This window comes from Hypanus sabinus, chromosome 2, assembly GCF_030144855.1.
Source record: "Hypanus sabinus isolate sHypSab1 chromosome 2, sHypSab1.hap1, whole genome shotgun sequence".
NCBI lineage: Eukaryota > Metazoa > Chordata > Chondrichthyes > Myliobatiformes > Dasyatidae > Hypanus > Hypanus sabinus.
The window spans coordinates 51431155-51438954 of NC_082707.1; positions in this window are offsets into that span (position 1 = coordinate 51431155).

A 7800-nucleotide genomic window follows, 5' to 3' on the forward strand; every position below is an offset into this window, starting at 1 on the left:
TCTGTTTCCAAGAAGTTCATGCTGCATTTCTTCAGCAGTTCATGCTCTTTTATGACACTACACCAGTGAACATTAGGAGTTTCCTAAATAAAAATACAGATGATGAAAATTTGAAATAAATACAAAAAAAAAAATGGACACACAAAATGCTGGTGGAACACAGCAGGCCAGGCAGCATCTATAAGGAGAAGCACTGTCGGCATTTCGGGCCAAGACCCTTTGTCAGGAAGTTAGGCCTGATGAAGGGTCTCGGCCTGAAACGTCGACAGTGCTTCTCCTTATAGGTGATGCCTGGCCTGCTGTGTTCCACCAGCATTTTGTGTGTGTTGTTTGCATTTCCAGTATCTGCAGATTTCCTCATGTTTGCTCCAAAAAAAAAATGGAACTACTCAACAGGTCTGCCAGATACCGTGGGGAGAAAAAAAGAGTTCAAGATGAGGAACTTTCATTCCTCCAATCAACTGTCATGCAACTGAAATATTTACTCTAATTCTCTATCCATACATGCTGCCTGACCTGCTGAGAAGTTCCCCTATTTTCTGCTTTAAAACATAAAGCATAGAAATCTACACCACATTACAGGCCCTTTGGCCCACAATGCGTTGTTCCAGATATGCCAGACTTGCCATGTTTTAATTGAGTTAAATGTTTGGTGATTTGTAATCCAGATATTTTTGACACTTAAATTCAACTGTATAAGACTTAGACAGAAAAGTGTTAGTGATCAATTTCCATAGAGGTCTTCCTCAATTGTCCTGTCAGCAAAGGGCCATTGAGAAAAACTGCGATACAACACCAAAAGCCAGACTGACTGAGGAGTACCCTTGTGATTGTTTTTTTTGTACTTCACCAAAAGATAACACTTGAATAGAATATAATGGTTCCTGTCAGCCAGGAAAGATTACAAGACTATTTAATTAAAATTAAAGGAAAATCAAGCTAGGCATTGTATGTCATCCTTCAGGTCCATCTTTCTTTGTTCTGCACTTGGTTGAAATTTTTGTACAATTGATCCTTGCTCCATTTGCACAGTTTGGGTTAAAAATCTTGATGACATCTTTTAGGCTGAGAAAAGTTTATAGCAAAGGGCATCTAGGTTGAAATATAATATTATGAAAACTGAAAACATATACTGGGGAATGACTCATTTGGGAGTGATTTTACAAAGCCGGTAGTGGGGGCAAAAGGCAATAAGTTTAAGAATCTTTGGAGTGGCCTATCCCAGTGCAAGTGCTGAGGTACTGCACATCCACCTGGAGGCTGCATAACACACATACACTTTGCAGCTTGTATTCTCTTTACCGTAGTAATTTCTGGATAAGTTGCCAGTTCCAGTAGTGCAGCAGGGACTACCACCACCCCGCAATCCATCCCACAATATGAAGCCAGGGGAGAAATTTGATAAGGTCATAGTAGCAGTGATTGTATGGACTCATGGGGAAGGTAGGTGAATGGGGAAGGGGTGTCTGCAATTTGACTAATAAGTAAATCAAAACAAAAGAATTTAAATTGTCTGCGTATTGGGCAGCAGGTGGTCTAAACTACATTGTTGGCCAGATGAAACTACAGTCTACAATTAGTGGATTTGATGAAAGAAGGACAGGGGAAGCAGACAAACCAATTGTCTTTGTTTCTCTTTGTTTTGTGGACTCGGAACTGATTCTTGCTCTGGGATAACCTAATCAGAGCAACTGAATGTGGACACAAGAACCTTCAGGTAATGGCCCGTTAAACCTGAGACCATTCTCAGATGAGTAGCTATTTATGATGTAAAACGCCAGACCTACCAACGAAGCAATCTGTAATCTTGTTAGACTATGTTTGGGTCACCTCATTTAACTGGTTTGGACCAGTCAGAGTTGAAAGGCACAAATACACAAGGCTGGGGTGGGCAGAGCCATGAAACAATATTGGTTGTAGCCCTGTACAATGACCAGTATGAAGGTGACCTTGAGTCAATGGGATGGAGATCCACCAGCTGAACTAATAAGAAACACTACGAATCAGGAGCTAGAAATACATAGGGGCGATAACTTTCCAGCAACCAGAGACTAACCATCGTGGATAAAAAGGACCCCACGGATAAATGAAGATTGGAACCACAGGGAGCGCCTGGCCAGTGTAGACTCCATTTCCAGGTAATACCTTTTCTCTTCATTGACTGTTCATGGAGAGTCAGGGATTCTAGATCCCAGAAGGATTCTAGTTTGTGAACCTATGTGCGTTTGTAGCTGAGACAATAAAAGTTACTTGCCGGTAACTACAGACTCTCTGTGCCTCACTGATCATTATTACAAGGGGTGATTCTCGTAACAACAGTATTACAGCAGCCACCTGCACCTGCGTTGGTAGATACTGACTGCTTCTGAGAGGCAGGAGTGTGGAGAATCCTCACACTGGTGTGGGGAAAGAGGAACTTTTTGCACCAGTTGTGAAGTATTTCTGCCCATCTCCTGTGGAAGACCAGCCAATCTGGAAACTGGACCAGGCACTTGCTGTTGTAGTTCACACTGGGATGGAAATGTGCAGAGAGGAGAATGAGAAAAAAAGGTACCGTGTATAAGGTCAGCAGGTGGTAGTCATAAGGACCTTTTTCTACGCTGTATGCCTCCATGTCCGTCCTAACACAGATTGCATGCTCCAGTTATCTCCTGTGCACATGATGATGATGTTTGACATCAGCAGCTAGCCTGGTTTGTTTTAATTATATACTGTCAGAAATTGCCTCAACTGTTACAACTTACATCTTCCGTCAATAACTCAAAATTCTGCATGGATTGAAGTGAGTTCTGCACCTCCCTAGGATGTTGCCTTTATGAATGCAAAATCATCCCCTATTTGTCTTTAAAACGTCAGTGCTGGTAACTCTTCATAAAGATCAAGGAGTCTGTGAACTAAGAATAGGCTGAATTTGTGCCCCTCTGCTGTTATGACTGTTGTGCAACAGAAAGGCTGAATAACTTTCTGCCTCTGGATGTTACAAAGATAAACCTAAATCTGATACGACACACAGAAAAGATCATTTAGATCATTTGGGTTTATGAGAAGGAATGTGACTGTATGAACTGAAATGGCAAGGGAGGCAGTGAGCTGATAAATATTTGACAAACTCAAGAGAGAATTGATGAGTGCTTGAAGAAAAAATGGTGAAATGATATAACTAATATCAAAGGAAATGATATTTCCTGAAATCTGAGACAGTCTATATCTTCACTGGTTCAAAAGCAACTGTCATTGGCAATCGCAGGAATACTCAGGTCCTGATAGCACCTATTGTGCACTTAGAAACCATACAGTTAATCACATCTGCAGCCTATAGCTGGTCAAAGAGAGGCAGGTAAATACCTGCTTAACACTTGCAATTGCAGTCCTTTCGTGCTACTCTAAATTAGCCCAGTGCTTTGGTTCAGGACAGCCACGTGATTTCTGGCCCAATTATTTTCACTGCCTGCTGGTGTGCGTGGACAACTAATGATTTCCCATGCCCGCAGCTGGAAGAGACGTAGTATCCAGCACAGGACTCAGCTTCTGCAGCCTATTCCACAATTGCACACCACCAGTAAATCAACCCATTAAGCAAGATAGCAAAAGAAGCATTATTTACCACCCTCTATAAACAGAAAATGGCACAAGAAATATAAATGAAAGAAGCTTTGATTTCTCTGCCGCTTGGATTTTTAGCTTATCAGTTTTTTGAGTTCATCAACTACGATCAGCGTCAATGCATTAAAGCGGGGGTCGGCAACCCGCGGCTCCGGAGCCACATGTGGCTCTTTTACGTCTGTGCTGCGGCTCCCTGTTGCTTTGGGAAATAATTGGTTGTGGCGACCCTTTTCCTGGCACATCCGAACCGACTCACTATTAGATAGCCTACGGGGGTTTGCGAGCACAGAGCTTTGGAGCCTCTGCGCCATGGGGGGCAGGTTGAGGGAGGCTTAAAAGTGAGGCTGAAGATTTTGAATAAAGTTTTTTCCTTCGACTGCAGTTACCGACTCCGTGTCGTAATTTTAGCGCTGCGTGTAGCACACCGCTACATGGTCAGTATTTAATTAAAATGTATTTTATGTTAGTTTGTTAGTTTTTGAAATGTAATTCTAAATTTGAAGATTATGGTGATCTTGTACAATCTAAATAAGACGTTGTGGCGACCCATTTCCTGACACATCCGAACCGGCTCACAATTAGCCAGCGCTCAGGCTAAGTTAGATAGCCTACGGGGGTTTGTGAGTACGTGCCTTTTGCAGCATCCGCGCCCATGGGGGGCGGGTTGAGGGAGGCTTAAAAGCAAGGCTGTTTAGTTCGAATAAAGCTATCTTTGACTGCAGTTTACTGACTGCGTGTAGCACACCGCTACAACGTGTTTTTATCGCTGGCTGTCCAGAGGGGAGGTGCTGAAACGCTTTGTCGCGTGTCTGGAAGAAGAGAAAACTTTCCTGGGCAGCAAAGGGCTCACCTTTCCTGAGCTGGAACAGCCAGAGTTGCTGGAAAAGCTACACTTCATGGTAGACATGACAGCGCACCTGAACACGCTGAACACAGCTCTTCAACGGGGTAAGGACGTACAGCCCTGCACATGTTGGAGGATGTTTTGGCATTCGAGCGCAAGTTGACGTTGCTTGCCAGAGATTTACAGAAAGGCACATTGTCTCACTTCCCCAATTTGAGAGAGTTCAAACAAGGTCACGACATGATAAATTCGGAGTATTTACATTCTGCAATCACTGCAATGCAAACATTGTTTGGGAAACGCTTCTGTGAGTTCAGAGAGGAAAAAAACACATTATCCTTCCCGGTCACTCCCCTAAGCATCGATCCATCCCTACTGAATACGATTGCATTGTCAGGTGTGAGTCAACCTGAACAAGTATGATAAATGTTTTAATTGCCTATTATTTTACGTATATTCATATGTTTTCATTGTTCAGTGAAATAGTCCTTTTATTTTTCAGGTTGACAGCTGGCTGACGTTATTTTTGGTTTGCTGCTGGCGGCAAATTTAAGTTTGGCGTTTTTCATAAATACAAGAAGGACTCAAATAGACGTTGAGTATTTTACTTAAAAGTAACCTTCAACCCAACGTCTTTTTTTCGGAGTTCAAAATGTTTTTGTTGCATGCAGAAATGTAATTTCGTTTTCTCTGCAGGAGTTCATCAATTTCATAAATGCAACACATTATAGTTTGTTTATACATAGCATAAAGGCAAAACAAAACGTTGTATGCAGTGTTATTTCATTTTAAATGTCAAACGGGTTTTGCGGCTCCCAGTGTTTTCTTTTCTGTGGGAAACGGGTCCAAGTGGCTCTTTCAGTGGTAAAGGTTGCTGACCCCTGCATTAAAGAGTGGATCAGTGGATTCAATTTTAAAATGATAATTCTGTCCTCAACAATTCTTCCTAATATCTCCTTATGTATTGATGAATATCTGTGCTTATCTGAAACTCCCACCAGTAACTTGTTAAAAAAAATAATATATTTACTACAGTACAAACAGTTTATTTTTTAACTCATGGCTAGTTTGGCCATGCAATACAGAAACATTTTATTTGCATCTGCAGCTTAATCTTTCTCAACTGGCACATCTGTTAATCCAATTGGTACGGTGTATTTGGAAGCCATCAGCATGGCACGTTATCGACCACCAGGTGAGTGAATAAGAATTTCCTCCTTGAGGTTATAAGGAGGAATTGCAAAGAAAAAAAGAAAGTAATTTTAATGGATCACTTCAATCAACCAATCATAAACTGGGAACATCAAGACTGCTTAGGGTCCAAGCTGGCAGATATCACGGAATAAATTAGCGTACTCCTCAAACAGAGTGTGGTGAACATAAGTAACTTGCACCTCCTCATGGCACTGCATGTTGGAGGTTAAATGGCATGTGACCAGCACGATTCATTGTCTGCCTGCATCAGCAGGGGTTCTGGATGCTGAGTGGCCAGTACGCCTTGTAGTGCATCTTCTTTTAAAGGGAAAGTGCACAGCAGCTGCATGAAGTTGGAAGGAGAGTGAATCAAATCTGTGATACTTTAAATGTTGGCTGAATGACTAAGAGGGCTTGCTCCATGGTTTTTTAATGTGGTACCGAAGGACTTAGATGTGCAGACATATGGCTTGCTAACAGATACAAGATTAGAAGCCGGTGGGAAGAGATAGCAGTGTAAACAAATTTTAGGATTACAGATTAAAGGACATGACTTGCAATGCAGTAAGATCTTTAGCAATCTGAATTGCATGATTAGCATGAGTGAGTTCATTTTTGGAGGTTTAAAAATTGTCAAAGAAATATGTTTTATGGAGCATCGTATTAAGATAATAGGATTCAGAGTAGAAAACCGCTTTGTCATTCAACAGGCCTTAGCTAATCTTCCATCCCCCATCCAAGTCCTATATCCCTTGATTTTTACTAGATTCCATACATTTATTAAACTGAGCATCAGAAACTCTCAGGTAGAAGAAAGAAACAAGAAGAGAGATGAAAATGTTCTTAGAAGAGATTTTATAGCTTCACTGTTGCAAATTCTTGAGTGAAGAATTTCAGTGGTATACAAGAGATCAGCACTGGAAGAATTGAGGTTGTAATCTAAAGATTACAGAGATTAAGGATTAAATTGAAGTCGATTTATTATCAAAGTACATATATCTCACCATATGAAGCCCCGAGATTCATTTTCTTGCAGATATACTCAATAAATCCATAATAGAATAATTACTCACCAGTGGATCTCCTGGACAAAAGCAATGCCTACATCAGGCTCCGCTCTCTGCTCTCCGTTCCCTCCGCACCAATCCCAACCTCACTATAAAACCCGCTGATAAGGGGGGAGCTGTTGTTGTCTGGCGTACTGACCTCTACCTGGCCAAGGCACAGCAACAACTCTCTGATACCTCCTCTTATTTACCCCTTGATCATGACCCCACTAAGGAGCACCAGGCCACTGTCTCCTATACCATCACTAACTTTATCAGCTCTGGGGATCTCCCATCCACTGCCACCAACCACATTGTTCCCATACTCTGCACTTCCCGTTTCTACCTCCTACCCAAGATCCACAAACCTGCCTGTCCAGGTAGACCCATTGTCTCAGATTGCAGCTCCCCCACCGAACTCATTTCTGCATACCTTGACACTATTTTATCCCCCCTTGTTCAAACCCTTCCCACCTATGTTCATGACACTTCTCACGCTTTGAATTGTTTCAATGATTTGAGTTCCCTGGCCCCCACCGCCTTATTTTCACCATGGACATCCAGTCCCTATATACAGCCATCCCCCACCAGGACGATCTCAAAGCTCTTCACTTCTTTTTGGATTCCAGACCTAACCAATTCCCCTCTACCACCGCTCTCCTCCGTCTAGCGGAATTTGTTCTTACTCTCAATAATTTCTCCTTTGGCTCCTCCCACCTCCTCCAAACCAAGTGTCTAGCCATGGGCACCCGCATGGGTCCCAGCTATGCCTGCCTTTTTGTTGGCTTTGTGGAACAGTCCATGTTCCAAGTCTATACAGATATCCATCCCCCTCTTTTCCTTCGCTACGTCGACTACTGATTGGCGCTGCCTCCTGCACGCATGCTGAGCTCGTTGACTTCATTAACTTTCACCGTGCCCTCAAATTTACCTGATGCATTTCCGACACCTCCCTCCCCTTTCTTGATCTTTCTGTCTTCATCTCTGGAGACAGCCTATCTACTGATATCTACTATAAGCCTACAGATTCTCACAGCTACCTGGACTATTCCTCTTCCCACCCTGACTCTTGCAAAAATGTCATCCCCTTCTCACAATTCCTCCGTCTCCGCC